Source organism: Pseudorca crassidens, chromosome 17, assembly GCF_039906515.1.
Source record: "Pseudorca crassidens isolate mPseCra1 chromosome 17, mPseCra1.hap1, whole genome shotgun sequence".
Lineage (NCBI taxonomy): Eukaryota > Metazoa > Chordata > Mammalia > Artiodactyla > Delphinidae > Pseudorca > Pseudorca crassidens.
The window spans coordinates 7,625,587-7,645,452 of NC_090312.1; the positions used below are offsets into that span (position 1 = coordinate 7,625,587).

Consider the following 19,866-nt stretch of genomic DNA (forward strand, 5'->3'; position numbering starts at 1 on the left):
TCCCTGGTGGCATAGTGGTTAAGTAACCACCTGCCAGTGCAGGGGACACAGGTTCAAGCCCTGGTCTGGGAAGATCCCACATTGCCGCGGAGCAACTAAGCCTGTGCGCCACAACTACTGAGCCTGTGCTCTAGAGCCCGCGAGGCACAACTATTGAGCCCACGTGCCACAACTACTGAAGCCTGGGCACCTAGAGCCCGTGCTCCGCAACAAGAGAAGCCACCGCAATGAGAAGCCCGAGCACCACAGCGAAGAGTAGCCCCCGCTCGATGCAACTAGAAAAAGCCCGCACGCAGCAACAAAGACCCAAGGCAGCCAAAAATAAATAAATAAATTTATTTAAAAAAAAAAAGAAGATTCAGCCAGAAGGAATACTCAAAGGGGCTCTCAGAAGGGACGGTTATTATCATCTCTGTGACATTCCACTACGTATCTTCATCTTCCTCCATCTTTCCTGACTCCTGAGGACCAAAGAGGAAAGTGCTCTCAGGGGTGAGAGAAGATAGTAACAGGAGAGGAGGCTGTGAGTAAGAAACCCAGGACCTTTGTGAAGACACAGGTAGGATGTGCGACAAAGCCCATTATGAGAAGCTGCTAATGAGCCTCTGGTATTATTAGGCAGGAGGTGCAAACCTTCGAACCTGTGTTCTGTCCCCATTACGCCTTCTAGAGGAAGCACAAGGAAGGGTGAGAAGAACACAAAACCAAGGACAAATTTTGACTCCAACGCCTATCAGCTCTGCCACCCTGGCATCGGGGCTGAGTTTGCTCTTTGAACAAACTGGGAAATTCCCACCCAGGTCCAGGATGATGGGAATATATGTAAAAGAAACGATGTATTTCCAAGCAGCAAATACAAATTAAGTACCCAGGAAAGGTTGGCTTTCTTCCTCCCTCCCTCCCTCCTCCCCTTCCTGCCTCCTATTAGGTGTTGTAGAAAATGCCCAGGCTTGGTGTGGTCACTTAGAAGAGATGGAGAAAATGCCCAGGCTTGGTGTGGTCACTTAGAAGAGATGGTGCCTCCTCTGGGAGGCACCCACTACTCTCTCTGCATCCATAAGCCACTTTCTCAACAGGGGGGGAAAAATGACCACAGTCTCTCTCCTCCCTGGGGCCTGACTCCTCCCCTCTGGTCCCCCTACTCTTCCCCTAGTCTCTGCGTGGATATTTCCTTCTTATCCTTCCTACTGTAGCTCAGACTTAGCTTCCTCTGTGAGGGTCTGCATTCTTTTTTTTTTTTTGCTGTACGCGGGCCTCTCAGTGTTGTGGCCTCTCCTGTTGCGGAGCACAGGCTCCAGACACGCAGGCTCAGCGGCCATGGCTCACGGGCCCAGCCGCTCCGCGGCATGTGGGATCTTCCCGGACCGGGGCACGAACCCGTGTCCCCTGCATCGGCAGGCGGACTCTCAACCACTGTGCCACCAGGGGAGCCCGAGGCTCCGCCTTCTTGCTCGTAGACCATATCATGATTTGTAATTACACATTGATTTGTTTGCTCACCTGTTTAGTTAACGCCTCTCCCTCCTTCTGAACATCTGTTTGGACATTTTTCTGACTGCTCACCCCTCCCTGGCCCCAGTGAAGTGTCTTCTGCCCTGTTTTCCCTGTTGCCTGGCTTGCTTCTTCTCACTCCATGACAGCTGGCTGGGCAGAGATCCCAGTGTGCCTTGCAGCCGTGTCTGTCCCAGTGAGGACAGAGGTAGAAGGGGGAGCAGAGGGGATAGTGAAGCTCACAGCTCACATCTGGACCAGTGTGGATCCCAAGTGCTTTTATTCCAAGTCTATGCCTTCACACTGAGTGGCTGCTTCCTCGAGTTCCCACAGCATATTTCTCGCAAGAACTCTGCAAACCATTGTAGAAGGGACAAACCTGAGCTACATCCAGCTGTTGATTCTTTAGTATGAAATGGCTTTGAATCCTTCTTGAAGTACACTTTTCCCGCAGGCGTATTTAGCAGGGCTGGAAGGAAGAGACCAGGCTGGGGGGAGGTGGAGAGAGAACCCAGGAAAGGGGTACAAGGAAGGTGCCAGTGAATGGGGACTCTCCAAAGCGGGCTGGGGTTGAGACCACCTACCCACCTCCACCCTCCTTTATCTGATCTCCTAAGAAACATGTACTGACCATTTACAATGCACTAAACCCTGCGCAATGGGTCCAGACCTGTGCCAGGATCTAAGGGGAAAATTTAAGTTCAGAGCATCTCAGACCCAGGCAATTAATAAAAATCGGTGTTATGAATTAATGAACTCACTAGTTTTCTACAACAGTGCAAGAACTTTCATAAACAAGAAAGATCAACCTGACTAAGTGCCCATTTCCTGATACTGAGGGTCCTGAAGTTGATTTCTAGAGACAATCCTGTTTCCTGACCGCATGTGAACACAAGCAGTTCATAGCTCTGGTTTGAAGCTAAAAGTTTTTTCATTTTTCCTTTACATGGTTTAAAAAAAAAAAAACAGATCATTTTCTGCTAGTGCACAGACATCTGAAGAAAGGAAAAAGTCGGAAGATATTCTTATCTGGAGACAAAAGTGAGCGGTCCCATACCCCACCTCCATCATTTCCCCATGTATCCTTTTTCTCGCTTTACTTCACCTGCAAATGGAGGGGGGGATAAAAAGCTCTTTTTTTTTTTTTTTGGAAAACCACCTTGCCTCTAAAAATGTCGTCTCGCTCATTTCCTTTTTCTCCCAACTCCCTTTTAGTTCAACACCTAGGCATTGGGAGAAAAGAAGGAGATCTTTGGGAGGATTTTGGAGAAGCAGTGGGGCAGTGGGTGAGTGATAAACTGCACTGGACCTGAAGCCGGAGCTGCTCCAGCCAGACTCTGCCCTTCCGGCCGGGAAAGTTACTCAGTTTTCAGATCCTCATTTTTCTCATCTATAAAATGAGGAAATGAATCCTCAACTTCAGAATCTTGCAAAGCTCCCTTATCCACCCTCTCCGTGTACCTTGTCCACAATTGTGAACCCAGAACCATTTACAGGACTTCAAGAAAAATGTGTTTCATGAAAAGCAAGGATGTCTATGAACATGTAATAGGAAGGTCTGATGCCAAAAGGTGAAATTCAAAGGGCTCAGGAAGCAGCGAAGCCCAGACACTGACTGAGAGTGTGAGTCTGAACAAAGCTGGCCAGAGTTAGCCTGGCATAACTAGTAACAGTATCGCTGCTGGTATTGTCGCTATTATTGCCGCGACTATTTTATCAGTATTTTCCAAGTGCTTTAGTTTTTCAAAATGTCGTCACAGATTTTGTGCATTTCACCCGCACAACCACTTCAAAGCATTGGTCACAAGGTTACGATGATTTGTACTTATAAGGGGTCAGAGCCCAGCAGGCTGAGATGCTCACTCAAGCTCACACTGACAGAAAGCGAACAGACACCAGCTCTGGGCTCCAGGATCTCCAGATTCCTGGGCTGAGGCTCTCACCACCATCCTATCCCACCCACTCTTAGTCCAGGCCTCCCAGGAGGGGAGACTAGGGCAGCTGGGACTCCTAACGAGTGATTCTCCACTAAGACCCTCAATGGCCATAAGGATAAATCGCTCAGTTCCAGGACTATGCCAAGCCAGCAGTCAGCTCCCTCGGGAACAGTGAGCTCAAAACTGGGGAACACAGCTGACCACTTACCAGCATCAAGGACCCTTGTCCAATATGCTGCCCTTGAGGAAGGACTTGGACTTATTTCCCAGCAAAGAACAAAAACTGTGTAGAATTTACAATATTCAACACTATTTTGTTCAGACTAGCAAAAGGAGGGCCGTCATTTTCTCTTTCTATCTCTGTTTCTCCCTCCCATCCTCTTCTCTCTCTCTCTCTCCTTTCCCCACCTACCCCCTCTCTCTCTCTCTCTCACACACACACACACACACACACACACACACACAGACACACACAGCCTTTGAGACAAATTCTTTCAGACGCTGCTTACCATTCAAAGTAGACGCACATGCTCACGGTCAGCTGAGGGCTGTGACATGCAAGTGACGTAATATTTTCCAACATCAGTTCCCAAAATCACCGCTTGGATCAAGAGAGCTGAAATGGGGTGAGCTTTAGTTGTGGAAAGGGCTGCCGCCAGGCAGGGAAGTAACAGCTACTGGTGGTTGACTGCCTTCTACATGCTAGGGTTGTCATCACCAGCTTCTCATTCAATCCTAGGAGTCCTAGGAGGTAAACATTACCAGCCCCACTTTACAGCTGAGGAAACTGAGGCTCAGGGAAGCTAAGTGAATCAGTCAAGGCTACAGAGCTAGTAAGGGCAGAGCAGGATTCAAACATGGGCCAGTCTGATCCCCAAGCCCGTGGTCTTTCCAGTACAGTGTGCAGTGAGTACAGAAGAATCTTTATCAGAAGTGAAGAGGTTAGATAAAGCACTCATCACCCACCTCCCTAGGCTCCAAAGCAAGAACTAGACTCATCTTGTTTATTCCACGTGCATGTATGGGGCATCCACTCTGTGCTCAGGCTACAAACTTAAGAAGGACGTGTTCTCCAGGAGCATGAAGGAAGAAACAGATCTATATAGGGACATAGTGAGGAAAGGGGAATGTCCAAAGGGATGGGGGTGAGAAGGGGTGTGTGGGGCACAGAGGAAAGGCCCACTTATGGAAGGGGTGACACAATGTGTATTAAAAGATGGGTGGAAATGTGTCCAACAGTCAAGGAACGTTCTGGAGGGAACACAACCCAGGCTACGTCTGGATGGCATGGAAGAGAATGGCAAGTTCTGGAGGCTTGGTATTGAGAGTGATGCAACGTAAAGCTGTTAAGATAGTTAAACTATAGCTCACACCACAATGAAATTTCCATCCCAGGAGGTCACTGCGAGCAGGTTCTTCTCAAATTAACATCAGAGTCACCTGTTTCGCTAACAACCATGCAGATTTGGGAGGGGCCTGATCCCAGAGGTTCCGATTACATAGGTCCCAGCTGGAGCCTGAGAATCTGAATTTCTAAGTAGATGCTCGTGTTGCTAGTTCTCTTCTGCCTGACCTTCCAGCAGAGCCGGCCTGAGCCGTCCCCCTTGCCAGTGATTGGTGAAGGGATGAGCACAGGACCCAGTTCTGGTCATTGAGAAAAAAGGGGATCTTCACTCCTCAATGAGGAGAGCCACAGGAACAACCTTCGTCCTCTACAAAGTATCTCGTCCAAATGCAGCACCTGAAACTTCGGTAGCCATCCAGGTCCTGATGCAAGGATGGAGTCAGAACCAGGGACAGTGGTGGAGAAGTGGTGAACACCTGGGTCTTTGATGGCATCATCAAGCCCCTAAATCAGCCAGTGGGAGCCCACTTCAACGGGAGGGGATTCTGTGGCTCGGATTAGCCAGGGATGGGCGCGGGGAACGTATGTCAGTGGTGATGGAAACAGAGTTAAGAAGGAACATGGTGCCCCTGGGAAAAAGGGGAGGCAGCCTCTCTTGCCCTGAGCAGAGGAGTGGGGGAAAGCAGGGTAATTAGAGAGGATGCTGGCAGATCATGGAGTCCCCCGAAAGCCGGCTTGAGAAGAAACTTCTGACAAGCAAAGAGGAGGTGTCATCGATGTTCGGGATTGCGCAAAGGTCACGGTAAAATGGGTGTTAACACTGATTGCTCAGCACTGCCCTGGTGGCGCGGTGGTTGGGAATCCGCGTGCCAATGCGGGGGACACGGGTTCGAGCCCTGGTCCAGGAAGATCCCACATGCCGCGGAGCAACTAAGCCCGTGAGCCACAGCTACTGAGCCTGCACTCTAGAGCCCCCGAGCCACAACTACTGAGCCTGCGCACCACAACTACTGAAGCCCGCGTGCCTAGAGCCCGTGCTCCACAACGAGAAGCCACTGTGATGAGAAACACATGCACCGCAACAAAGAGCGGGAGGCCGCAACTAGAGAAAGCCTGTGCGCAGCAACGAAGACCCAATGAAACTAAAAATAAATAAATAAATTTATTTAAAAAAAAAAAAGACTGATTGCTCACTGAAATTGATTTCCCCTGTGGGGAAAGGGTAGAGAAATAACTGATATAGTCATTATTACAGTAACACTTGGTGAGCACCTCTGGGTGTCAGGCAATACATTGATAAATTCCACCTCACGACCATCCAGCTGGGAAAGGGCACTGCGCCACTCTAGTGGGGGAGCCAGATGTGAAGAATGGTTTATACCATGGAGAGTGGCTGGGCCACGCGGACTCAGAAGACCCCACGGGAGTACGACCATGGGAGGGGTCAGTTCCAGGGCAGCAGGAAGAAGTGTCAGAAAATGAAATTTTTCATAAAGAAATATAATTTGCACTGAGTCTTGAAAGAAAGGTAGGTATCAGCCACTTAAAATAAGGTAAAAAATCGTGACAGCACTTCTAGCAGAGAGTACTGCCTAAGCAAAGGCATGGAGGTGTGAGATGGCCTGATGTCTGGAACCACCAGAAGCTCTGGCTGGGATAAGGGTGAGGGTAGGAGATGGACGGGGAGGCCAAGTACACCCTACTGTAGAGTATGAGTTTCTCCTCTGAACTCAGAGAGCCATTAGATAGTGTTAAGTTTGAAAGTGACAAGACCAGACGTGAGTCTCAGAAAGATTGTGCTGGCAGCGGCATGGAAGGTGGAATGAGGGTGTGAACGTGGAGAATGAGAGAAACTTGAAGTTAGAGAAATCTTTACATGGGATGCTGGGTCTCTGTGGCCTCTGGACATTGTGTCACCTGACTGCTTGTCTATAGATGTCCTGCGGTGGGTTGTAAGCCCTTGAAGAGCAGGGAATAGGTCCATTTATTCACTACGGTGTTCCTCACAGCTGTTAGACACTCAATAAACATTTTGTGGGTTAATAAGGAGACCAGTTCTCCAGACAGCATCTCATTGAGTTCTTGCTCCACGTTAGTCCCTGTGCCTGGCGCCAGGGCACAGAGATGGTGCTGGGCAGGGATTCTCATACTTTTTCTTCCATCACCTCCTTTGGCAGTCTACAGAAACCAATGACAGCTTCTCAGAACAATATTTTTTTTAAGTTTAATTTTTTTTACTAGTTATCTATTTTATACCTATTAGTGTATATATGTCAACCCCAATCTCCCAATTCATCCCACCACCACCACCACCCCCCGCCCCGCATTCCCTGCTTTGTGTCCATACATCTTCAGAACAATTTTTTTTTTTTTTTTTGTGGTACGCAGGCCTCTCACTGCCACGGTCTCTCCCATTGCGGAGCACAGGATCCGGACGGGCAGGCTCAGCGGCCATGGCTCACGGGCCCAGCCGCTCCGTGGCATGTGGGATCTTCCCAGACCGGGGCACGAAACTGTGTCCCCTGCATCAGCAGGCGGACTCTCAACCGCTGTGCCACCAGGGAAGCCCCAGAACAGTATTTTTTAAAGAAAAAATTTAAGATTACAAAGGAAACCAATTACATCAAAATGTAGTTATCAAAATATTAAAAATGAAAGTGGTAGTATAATAATTTATGCACATCATAATTAACACGTTAAATAATGAGATTGATCAGCTGTCTCATAACAACTCTGATTTCAAGGTAGTGAGTGTAAATGATATTTTGAGATATCCATAATGTAATAGGAAAATATATATCATTTCTGTTGGTAGTAAGTCCCAGGTATTGCAAATAATACTGTAGTTTGGTATTACATTGCTACTATGTTGCCACGTAGTAGCAATGAACGACTTTTCAGGCAGATCACTGGTTCTCAGAGTGTGGTCCCAGCAACACAGGCATCATGTAGGAACCATCTGATATGCAAATTATCTCCTCAGCTCTACTGAATCAAGAGACTCTGGGATTGGGGCTACAGTGACTGGCTCATCCCAATTTGCTGAGGAGGCCCCTAATTTTAGCACTGAGAATCCCACATCCTAGGAACCCCTTACTCCCAGACAAACCAGGATGGCTGTTTGCCCTAGTGGAGGGCCATCAGTCTGTGTTTAAGGAAGCCCTCCAGGTCATTCTGCACATTTGAGAACCACTGACATGGAAGTTAGTGAAATAAAGATGAATTTCTCCTATTCAACTTAATGGAAGCCCTGAATTCCATGGACCCAGGAAAAGAAGCTCCAATTTAAACAATAGCTCTGCCCTCAAGGAATACACTTTTCAGAAGAGCAGGCAATCATTAGGCAGACAACTGTAGTTCAGTGTGAAAAGAGCCTGGAAACGTAAGCCCAGGCAGTGCTGGGAGCTTGAAGCAAGGGCATCTTTCCAACAGGATGCCTCTGTCTAGGGAGTAGGGAGATGGGCTGTAAGATGATGATGATCATCATGATGATGGAGGAAGAGGAAGAGGAGGAGGAAAAAATAAGTTAATATATATTTAGTGCTTAACTCTTCCAGGCTCTGTTCTTAGTGCTTTATACTGTTATTTAATTCTTAGGAGGCAGACGCCATTATTATCCCCATTTAACAGGTAAGCAAACTGAGGCACAGAGCAGTTCAGAAACTTGTCCAAGGTCACACAGATAGCAAGAGGAGGTGAAAGTATTCTAGCCCAAGCAATCTGGCTCCAGACCTCATGCTCTTAACTACCATGTGATTTTAATGGTTATTTGGGTACTTGATTATTTTAAATGTTGTCATAAAGACCACAAGGGATTACTTTTCCTCCCCTTCTCTGAAAATAAATTCAAACTTTGTTGATATTCATAAACACAGCAAATGTGAAGGGTGTAAAGCTCACTAAGTCATGGTGTGGTTTCAGTTTTGGCATCTGGGGCTACTTGGGATCCATGGATGGAGACAGCTGTAGAGTGAGCTTCACAGAGCTTCTTTGTACCTTTGTCTGCTGATAGGGGTGGAGGCTGGGAGCAGGTGAGAGGGGAGAAAATCTAAAATAAGCATAGGGGTCCGATTTTAATTTTAAGACAGGATGGAGAAGTGGCAGGGCATGATCTAATTTGACCCTTGTGGAGAGGGAGGCAGGGATATTGAGAGGGGAATCACAGGTTGTGGTCTCAGGCCAGGTGGGTGCAAATCCTGTCCTGATGACCGGCAAATCGTGTAACCTTGACCAGTGTATTCAACCTTCCACTCTGGTCCTCAACGTTCTCATCTGCTCACTGGGGATGATGATATTCACATCATCTTTATTCTCATGGTAACAAAAGTCCTTGGACCGTGGTAGGCCATCAATAAATACATGTGCCGCTTCCCTTTCTTGCCAGTTAACATGGAAGGAAGTGGTGTCCTCACTCCAGGGCAGACGCTGTGCCAGGGCTGGGGACCCAGAGATGCCAGAGGAGTATTTAAAAGGTCAAAGTCTCCCACCCCAGAAACCCCTCCCCGACCATGCCCAGCTAGAAATGCTGTGCGCCTAGGGGCTCCACTGTAACATATACTCACCCATATATAAACACCCAAACACTGTTAGGACCCATCATGACTGCTTGACAGAAATCCTCCTATTATTCCCCATAAAATGTCACCCACCTGTCGGGAAAGAGACCTTCTTTCTCTCCTCCAATCCCTACCTGCCTTTGAAGGAGCCAGGAACCAGGCAACAGAATCTACAGACTCTCCCTCTTTGGGTGAGTTGATTTTTTTTTTCTTTGTTTAATTGGAGGCAATTGGATATTTCCAGACAGCAGAAAGAACAGATTGAGGGTGAAGGCAAAATTGTTAAGGAGGAAGAGGGATGGTAGGTAAAGAGAATAGGAGGAATGACCCTCAAGATGAATAATGATAAATAACTGTTATATTAGCAGGCAATTTCTGGGCCAAGCCCTGTGCTAGGCACCTGAAACTCACATACTTCAGCTCCTATCCATGATAGATAACCCTCGGTGGCTTCATACAACATTCAGGATACAGTGGCCTAATGACCTAAACCATGGCCTCAGCCTCTGCAGTGACAGTCCCATCTCGGGCCACTTGGACCCTCTCACTCTACACTCCAGGCCTGAGTAACTCTGTGCAATTCCTAGGCAGTGTCACACCATCTCCAGACAGCTTTAGAGTGGCCCCTGCTCTCTGCCTACACTGACTTTCATCCTCACACCCTCTGTCTGGCCCTACACCCACACACGCCGTCTTTACCAGGCCAATATCTTCCTGATTTTCAGTTCTCACCTTGAATACCACTTCCTCTGGCAAGCCTTCAATATCGCCCCAGAATAGGTCGTGACGCCCATCCTTTATTTTCCCAAAGCACCCTGTGCTTCGCCCATCACTAGATGTGTCTCATGTATTGAGCTGATCTCTACACTCATCTGACCCCACCAGCAGACAGTGAGCTCTTTGAGGTCTGGGTGTTGCCTGGGGCTTGTCTTAGTGTGGTTCCCCCAAAGCAGCCTGAAACCAAGTCTCAGCTGCAGGCAGTTTGTATAGGAGATGAGTCTGGAAAGGAGGAGTGAGGCCGGCATCAGGGAGAATGAGATAAAGATGGGGGAAAAGCCAGTATTGGCTTTCAAAGTTGTTGCTGTGGCAGTTGGGAGCTTGATTGGATGGGTTCAGAACTCCTTCCAGAACCATCCCTCTGAAGGACAGGGGAGGGAGTTTTTACCCACCAGTTTCTTTCCTGATAATATCATCCTTAGCCTAAAATGTTTCAGCGCTGCCCCATAGATTCCAAGAAGCTTTCAGCCCTTGGGCTGAGCACGGGCGGCTTTCCTAGATGCAATCACAGCCTCCCAGTCAGCCCTCACTGTGGAATCTTCTCTCGTCTCCTTTGCTGGGTCCTGCTTTGTCTCCTCTGGCCTCCGCCCGCCTTACCCTTCCCCCCCAGAGATCCCTTCCTCCACCTTCTTCATCCAACTCCTGCCCAAGACCCACTCAAGCTCTACCTTCTCTAAGAATCATCCCCAGATCTCTCGGCCCAATATTGTTCTCAAGCTTGGCTGCAAACCAAAATCTCCTGGGGAGCTTTAAAAAACAAAAAACAATACTGACCCTTGGGTCGCACCACCAGGGATACTGAATTGATCTAGGATGGGACCTGGACAACATATTTTTTAAAATCTCCCCAGGTGATTTTACTATGCAGCCTGGGCTGAGAACAATTTGCATGCCTCTGTTGTTTTGTTTTTTTGCGGTACGCGGGCCTCTCACTGTTGTGGCCTCTCCCATGTGGAGCACAGGCTCCGGACACGCAGGCTCAGTGGCCATGGCTCACGGGCCCAGCCACTCCGCAGCATGTGGGATCTTCCCGGACCGAGGCACAAACCCGAGTCCCCCGCATCGGCAGGCGGACTCCCAACCACTGCGCCACCAGGGAAGCCCCATGCCTCTGTTTTAATTGCACTTCCTCTGGGTTTCCATAGGCCCTGTGTTCCCCCTCCTTATTACTCTTTATCTTCTGTTTATTTCTGTCTACCCCGTCATCCGAGGGCGCATCAGGGGCTGCACTCACATCTCTTCCCTCATATACCCTATGCTCAGCTTACAACACATGTGTGTTGAGGCTGCCATTCCCTCAAGCTGGGCTGCTTCTCTCCTCACCCCACCCCGCCCGTTCTCTCTGGAGCCTCATTTTCCAGCCCCTGGAAACGCAGCCCGTGCGTGCTTCACTGCTGCCAAGATGACCGGCTCTCGGCGGCACCCTTCTCCGGCATTTCTCCTTCCATCTCCGCTCTCACAGCCTCTGACACTTGGGCTCTCCGGCACCCAACAGTTAGCAGTGGTGACAGCCGCTGCTTTGCCTAAAAGCCCTTCAGTGAAGTGCTAGGAAATCCCTGGAAATTGCTCCCTGGAACCCTCCCCACTCCCAGGCTCACTGCCCTGAAGAGGAAAGGCATCTGGGGAGGAGCCGCTGCCTCCCCTCCTCTGGGCAGGGACCCTGCAGACCTCAGAGGCCAAGGGGTCCAGGTCTCTTCCTCCAAAGCACATTCAAATCTGAGTCCATCTCGCTCTGCCATTCCAAGTCATTGTCACTTCTGTTTCCACATTTGTTTTAATCTTCAGGGGCAAAAGGATTGTCATCCTCACTCTGCAGATAAATGAAGATCAGCCAGAGACTCTCCCATCTCAGCCTGGCCTCTTCCTAGCTGTGCGGCCTTAGGTTACTTAACCTCGCACATTAGAATAAGCACAAACAAGGAGTTTCCATCACTGTCACCATGAGCTAAACGTGGGACACAGGGTGGACGTGCTGTAGCATCGTGCTACAGACATGAAAGACAGTCCCCAGAGTATGTGGTCTAGTAGGAGAGGCAGATCAGCAAATAGGCAATTACAAAGGAGTGCAGTAAGTGTTAAGACAGTGGGTCCCCTAGGTCACTAACTCTACGTGCAACAGGGGCAAAAGGCAGGAAATTGTGGTCAGAGTGGTTTCCAGAGAGGGCGACAGCCAAGCTGAACCTTGTATTGGTTGGCCAAAAAGTTCATTCGGGTTTTCTGTATGATGATGGGCAAAAACCCGAACGAACTTCTTGGCCAGCCCAATAGAATTGGCCACGGGGAAGGGGAGGGCCTGGGGAGGAGGGGACAACGCTGCCCCAGGCCAAGCGTACAGTGTGTGCAAAGGCCTAGCGCGTCTTAGTCTACCTCGTGTCCCCAAGGCCTGGCACGGTGGGCAAAGGCGGTGGGGAGAGCACCCAGGCGCTGGTCTGGTCTGCAGGGAACGCCTCACCTCTCTCTGATCTGCCGCTAAGGCAGCCCTGCCTCTGACGCCACTGATGATGGAGCAGCTGAGTCAAAAGGCGACACACGGCCATTGTTCCTCACCCTGGTGAGACACTGGCTTTAGAGAGCCAGGTGACAGTTCCCTTCCAGGCTGTCACCAACGAGCCCTGTCATCTTGCATGTGTTTCTCACCCTTCTGAAGGTTCCTTATTCTCTTCTACCAAAAGGGAGTGGTAAACCTTGGCCTCCTGGAGTGATGGGAGACAAACCGGGTGCCGGACCACCTGAGGACCCCTCAAATGCCAGCTCGTCTCTGTCACCCAGCCCTGGAGATGGATCGGGTCTCCAGCACGGCTAAGGGAGGACTGACTCCACACCCGCCCAGGGCCTCCCCGACACTCTGCTTTTGCTTCCCTGGAGCTGGTGTTGTCCACACAACCGCGGGAAGCAGCCTGAGTCACAGCCCAGCCAGGAGACCTACCCTTTCCCAGGGACACCAGTGACTTCTAGGTTCCCTCTTCCCACCTAGCTTTGCCCTCAGCTCTGACGGAAGTGACGCTGGCTGATCAAGAGCTGTGTAGATCGATTTCCCCAAAAGTGGTAATTGCAGCCTCCCTCCTGGAAACCAGGCCAGGGACCTGCATGGCCACAGCTAGAGACAGCTCCGCAGCTGCACCCACCCCACTGCAGGGGACGCCCCTGTGCGCCCACTCTCAGCCCGACCCCTCCCTTCTCCGTTTGCTCCAGGCAGCAGTGGACAGTATCTGGCCAGAGGTCAGCCGCTCAGCACCCTAGACTCACTCTCCGTGGGACTTCCCTGACAGTCCACGGGTTGAGACTTCGCCCTCTAATGCAGGGGATGCGGGTTAATTCCCTGGCCGGGCAGCTAGGATCCCACGTGCCTCTGGGCCAAAAAACCAAAACACAAAACAGAAGCAATATTGTAACAAATTCAATAAAGAATTTAAAAATGGTCCACATCAACAACAACAACAAAAATCTTGAAGAAAAAAAAAAATCACTCTCTGCTCTGATGCCCTATGTCAAAACAAGGTTCTATTCCGAGCCTGGAAGAGGGGCTGGCTTTTCCCTGGGCGCTCTGTGGTCCTGCCTCTAATCACAAATTTGAATTTAGAATTTGTTCCTGCTTCAGGACCCAGCCCCTCATTTCCATGTTTGGGCAATTTACTTGACCTTTCTGAGCTTCTGTGTACTCGACTACTACATGGGGAAGCACTCTGACTTTCCAGACAACTCTTAAGTGCAGTTATTAAACTGTCCTATCCACTAATACCAAAGCCTCAGAGCCTCACCCTGTTTAAACATCTCTTCCCCCACATCTGCCTGCCCTAGGCTGAGACCCCCATTCAGGGGAAGGGCGGTGCTCGTCAGTATCATTCCTCTTTCCTCCTCCCTCTAGGCTGCCTCTGACTCCTCCAGGGCTGAGTGGGAAGAGAGGGACCCCGTGAGGACAGAAGGAGCAGAAACTGTCCCACTAATGAGAGGATGATGGCAGGATATGGCAGGTGTCTAAATACTCCCCCTTTTCCTCGTGGAGCTCTTTCGGGAGACACATGTCCACTGCGGACCTCTGGCCGCAGTCCCCTAACTTGACTGATGTCACCTCTGGCTTGTGGCTTATGATGTCCCCTTAGCCCCCGCCTCCAGCTGACCATCCCAGGACACACCTGGGCCCACGGCCAGACACTCGTGGCTGGCTTCCTGCCCTGCGTTATCCACATGGCTCTCATTCCACTCCCCTGGGCCACTCCTGCACCCTGAAATGCCCAAGGCCGAGCTCTTTAAATGGTACTAGGGAAGCCCGCGGCCCCCTCACCTGCCCTGCCGACCCCATCAGAAGGGCACAGGACGCCCCAGCACTGCAGAGAATCCCACCTCTGTCCCTTCCATCAACCTCCCTGCAATTCTTTTCTACCCTCCCTGGGAGTGAAGGGCCAGGGCCTTTAGACTGATTTAGGGGCCGCACCTTGGCAGTTCTTCATAGATTCTCTCTCTTCATTGTTCAGAATCTGTGGCCACTTAATATTATTTGTTCTCAACTTTGGAGGCTCAGCCAAAGTTTAGGTAACAAGAAAAAGGCCATTTAAGTTCCCACGGGGTGAGCCATTACTTTTATTGTTCCTGAGCACAATGAACCCCCCACTTAGACTTGCAGGACCCTGAGCACCTATCCCTTCTGTGACCCTTGCCCCAGGGCAGCCTGCTTTGTGCTGTGTGTTTGTCCCCCTCCAGACCATGAGCTGCTGGAGGGCAGGCCCCTGCCTCCTTCCCCTGTGTTCTCAACACCCAGGGCCTCGCAGGCAACGAGGACACCTCTGTTCAATGAACAAAGGGTTGAATATCTTAAATAATACTGTTCATTGAACAATCAGGTGTCAGTTATCACTTACATGGAAGAAACGGCCTACACGTGCTGTAAAGTGTAAAAATAAATGGGTATGACTCTATGTCCAAAAGTGCCGTAACAATAATGGACACAATCATTACAACAAATAACATTGATTGACCTAGTCGATTTGCTCCAGTTCACATACCTATGTATTCAGTCTTCACAATGAGTAAGATGGGTATTACCATTTTCCCATTTTACAGATGAGGAAACTGAGGTACACAGGGCTTAAGTGTGAGCTAAAGATTCTAGAAATTATACAACCAAGAGTTAAGAGTTAGGGCTTCCCTGGTGGCGCAGTGGTTGAGAGTCTGCCTGCCGATGCGGGGGACGCGGGTTCGTGCCCTGGTCCAGGAGGATCCCACATGCTGCGGAGCGGCTGGGCCCGTGAGCCATGGCCACTGAGCCTGCGCGTCCGGAGCCTGTGCTCCACAACGGGAGAGGCCACAACGGTGAGAGGCCCGCGTACCGCAAGAAAAAAAAAAAAAAAAGAGTTAAGTTTTAAGAAGAGTTCAGAGATGTAAGGGATGGTCTGTCTTGAAAATGTTCGGAAAGGTCTTCTTGGAAGAGCTGCCATGACATGTGAGCCTTAAAGAGTGTGATTCCCATAGGTGGACGTGGGGAAGGAAGGCCTGCCAGGTGGACCAACAAGAACCCAGGTGTCCTACTATTGAAGGAAGGATAGCAGATGGCGTGTGCTCCAGAACCAGCCAGGGACTCTGTATTGACCAGATGTGAGGGGTACACGATCTAAAGGGGATTCAGAGCTTGGAGTCTGTCGAGGCAACAGGGAGTCACTGAGGATATCGAGTGCCCGGAGCTGTTTTCCAGAAGGTTAATCTGACAGTGCATGTTTCCTGGACTGACAGACAGAGACTGGAGAAGCCAAACTACTCAGGAGATTCTCTAATTATTCAGCACCGATTCATGGAACAGCAGAGCTAGAAGAAAACTCAGAAGTCACTGCTATGGGACTTCCCTGGTGGTCCAGTGGCTAAGGCTCCACGTTCCCAATGCCAGGGGCCCAGGTTCGATCCCTGGTCAGAGGACTGGACCCCACATGCCGCAACTAAAGGTTCACTGGACCCCACATGCCACAACTAAAAATGCTGCATGCCGCAACTAAGACCCAGCGCAGCCAAATAAATAAATAAATAATTTTCTTAAAAAAAAGAAGAAAAGAAAAAGAAACCATTGTTATAACTGCACCTTGCACACCAGACCAAGTTCTCTGAGGGAGCAGGCAGGGTGATGCCTGACTGCCTTTCCCAGAGCAGAACACAGCACCTGGTCAGGAGGTGGGCAGTAGGTTTGTTCAACAACTGAATGAATGGGAGAATGAACAAACCAATGAGTGACACCTTCTATCCCAGAGCAGGAACTTGGACTTAGGGCTGATTGAGGGATGAAGACAGGAGCAGTAGACATTGTCAGAGAAGGCTGGACGGAACTGCAGGGCGCTTGGCTGGATCCAGAAGCTCACTCGACCAGGAGCTTACTTCTCTCTGGGCCTCAGTGCCCCTTCTATCCAGCAGTGGGTGGGAGAGGAGGATTGGCCCAGGTGACCTCCAAGGTCCTTCCTGCCTCCACTCTTCTGGGAATTGAGGAGAACCCAGCTCCCCTGCTCTCCAGCCCTGTGCTTTCCTTTGATGCTAAATGGGGCCAGGAAGAGTGACGACTCCACCGGCAACCAGAGCCCTGCAAGTCGGCAGCGACTCCTGCACCTGCCCCCACAGGCAGCCCAACCCAGGTTATTCTGGGCTGGCTTCACGGCACCAGCCTCCCTGTCTTCTCCCATACCAGGCTTTTATGAAAGTCCCTAACGAGCCCCGTGCTCTTATGCATTTTAGAAATCTCATCTAATAGGGGCTCATGGAGTATAAATTAACCCCGAGGAGCAGAGCTGCATTAATCCCTGTGGTGATTATGCATTAGCCGAAGAATTTCTTTGCCTATTTTAAGCAGCCGAACCCAGGCTGTCTGGGGTGCTTTTCTCCTCTGTCTCTGTTGACAGCCGTTCATTCATTTAGAGCATCTCCCTTTATAATGTGTCCTCTTCACTCCCACCCCACACACCCGGCCCAGCCGCGGAGGCCTGGGAGGCTATCGTGCAGTGGCAGGGGTGCATGAGCCTGTGTCTGACGCGCCCCACCTCTCAGGCTAGTCTGTCACCATCCTCGTGACTTTGATCAATGTACTTCACTTCCCTGAGTTACGGCTGCCTGACTTTAACCAGTGTTATTAGTGGCAACCTTCCAGGGTGTTTGTGAGTTTAAGAAATCACGTTTGTAGAGCGCCACAGGCATGGTAGGCCCTCACCCCCTGTCAGTCCGCTCCCTTCCCTGCTGTTCTCACCTTGCCTGTGTTAATATGACCAGAGTTGCGGACGGCTGGTAAAGAAAATCACGTGGAGTGAGAAAGACCCTAAAAAGTTTCAGTTTCAGGTTCAAGCTCCAGGGCTGGAAACAGAAGCCATTCATATTCTGAAGGCATTAATGAGGTCTTCAAAATCAAGCGAAGAAAAAACTCTACTGTACATTCATCAAAGGTGTGTTGTACCTAGCTGAGGACTTTCTGGAAAAGAAACCAAGGCGTGACTACCCACACTGCCCGCCACTTCAAGCTTGAGGCACGCTACTTTCCAAATCAAAAATTATAATTATAGGCTTGTCTTGCAAGCCTGCAAGGCCTTTCTGCTGAGAAGTTCAGAAACGTTGCTATTCCGGGGACAGCATCTTACGAGGAACAAGCTCACCTGGGCCCCCGGCCCCCGGAGGAGTGGGCCCCCATTTCGCATGGCGAATGTGGAGCCCCAGAGGCACAAAGGCAGCGGTCCGTGGCCTGACTCCTCCCTCCCTCAGCACCTGACATGACTACAGCTCACGCACACAGTGCTTTGCTGCTCACAAAAGCCTTTTGGAGATTTTTATCTCCTGTGGAAATTGCAACACTTCTGAAGGGCTGGCTGAGCAAGGAGACGAACATCACGCCTGCTGAACAACTGAAGACATAATGAGGAGAGACTTCCCTGAAATCACAAAGGCAGAGGCTGCTCTCTGCACCACCCTGGACAGCAGCGTTCAAATGCGGTCTTGGATCGTCCTCCACCTATTTTATCACCCCCATTATACTGGCATCCCCTTGAAGACGTCTGTTTTTGGCGCTATGTTTAACAGAGAAGACACTTGAGTATAAATCCATGCTTAATACATCATTATTGCCTATTAAAAATAGATCACGTTCGATACTTACTCCTCCAGACCAGCCTGTGAATTAAGCACTATTATTATCCCATTTTACAGGTGAGGAAACTGAGCCTCAGAAAGGGTAAGTGACTCTAATCCAGGTCTCAGGTAGTAAGGGGCAAATCTGAGACTCAACACTGGATGTGACTCCCCGCTCCTTCCATTCAGTGTGTTTGCTTATTTATGCATTTGCTCAACAATCACTTGGGCACCGAGCCCAAAGAACACGGGGGTGGACAGACATGTGGGTTCTGGGATTACCACACCCGCTCGTGCGGCTGTCACTCATCTGATCCAAACACCCCAGTGTAGATTCATCCACACAAAGCAAAACAGACGCCCCTTGTTTCATGCAGCAAGGGCCTTGATGCCCCAAACACCTGTATCTGCTTGGTTTCTGGTCTTTGTGAATATTCCTTACCTTTGTCCTGGATTCCTGGTTCATAAAAAGCGTGTCCCAGCATCTTTGCAGGCAGCTTCTCCGACGACCAGCAGCCTGCCCACAGCTAAGGAGGCTTTGACTGGACAAAGAGGAATGCAGCAAGCTGGAAGTCATGTGGTCTGGGTCCTGTGCTCCTCGTGGTTCCACCTAGCATGGGTCCTTGAGCTGGTCATTTGGTTTCCCTTCACCTAGACAGCTTTCATTCAGAAAATGAAAAGTTGGAGTAAGAACTCTGATGAGACCAAACACAAAGCCTTTTGAAAAACCAAGAATCAATTCTTAATTTGTTCTTTATTGTGGTACTGTAATAACAAAAAATGTACCATTTTAACCAGTTTAAGTGTACGATTCAGTGGCATTAAGTATATTCACAACATTGTGCAACCATCACTATTTCCAGAACATCTTCATCACACCTAATAGACACTTTGTACCCATTAAACACTAACTCCCCATCCCCACGTCCCCCAGCCCCAGGTAACCAGGGTTCTGCCTTCTGTCCCTATGAATCTGACTCTTCTAGATACTTCACATAAGTGGAATCACACGGTATTTGCCCTCCAGTCGCCTGTTTCACTTAGCACGACCAAGGGTCACTTTTAAGCGCAAAGATCAGCCCCTCGTACAGATCCTGTGCGTTGGAATAGAACTCGAGATGGGATGCAAGTTTTCCTACACCTTATCTCCTTTGTGCCTCCAAACTACCTCCTCTGCACTTAACCAAAGAGGAAAATGAGATCAGGCAAGTGCAAGGAACTTAGCCAAGGCCACCCAGACTGACAGAGCCAGGTCCTGACTCAAATTCAGGGGCCTTTCTAATTCACTTTTTTTTTTTCAAATCTTTATTGGAGTATAAATGCTTTACAATGTTAAGTTAGTTTCTGCTGTACAGCTGAGTGAATCAGCTATATGTATACATATATCCTCCTGAGGCTAGAGATGGCAATAAAACCCCAGTTAACTGGATATAGCCCCACATACGTTAACCACAGACCCTGACATGGTTACTGTAGAGGCTAGTCAAGGGGCTCTGGCAGAGGAAATGCTGTTCATCTCAGCGTCAGAAGAAACAGACCCCACCCCTCTGCCTTCACCCACCCACCTGTTATTTCTTCTGAAAAGACTGAGATTTGGGGCCCACCACTGACTTCCTGGAAGGCTTGAGCCATCACTGAGGATCCCAGAATTCAACTTTCCCGTCTCTAAAGGGGGCCGAAT

At 49.7% G+C, this 19,866-nt stretch overlaps 1 long non-coding RNA gene across 3 annotated transcripts in view; it reads right to left on the reverse strand.

Annotated features, from left to right (window-relative positions):
• Positions 1 to 19,866, reverse strand: part of LOC137210762 (uncharacterized) — a 298,931-nt gene that overhangs the window by 107,178 nt on the left and 171,887 nt on the right. For all 3 annotated transcript variants that reach the window (XR_010936700.1, XR_010936702.1, XR_010936701.1), the window contains exon 4: positions 18,628 to 18,844. This is a non-coding gene — a long non-coding RNA (uncharacterized lncRNA). The remainder of the gene's footprint in view (positions 1 to 18,627; positions 18,845 to 19,866) is intronic.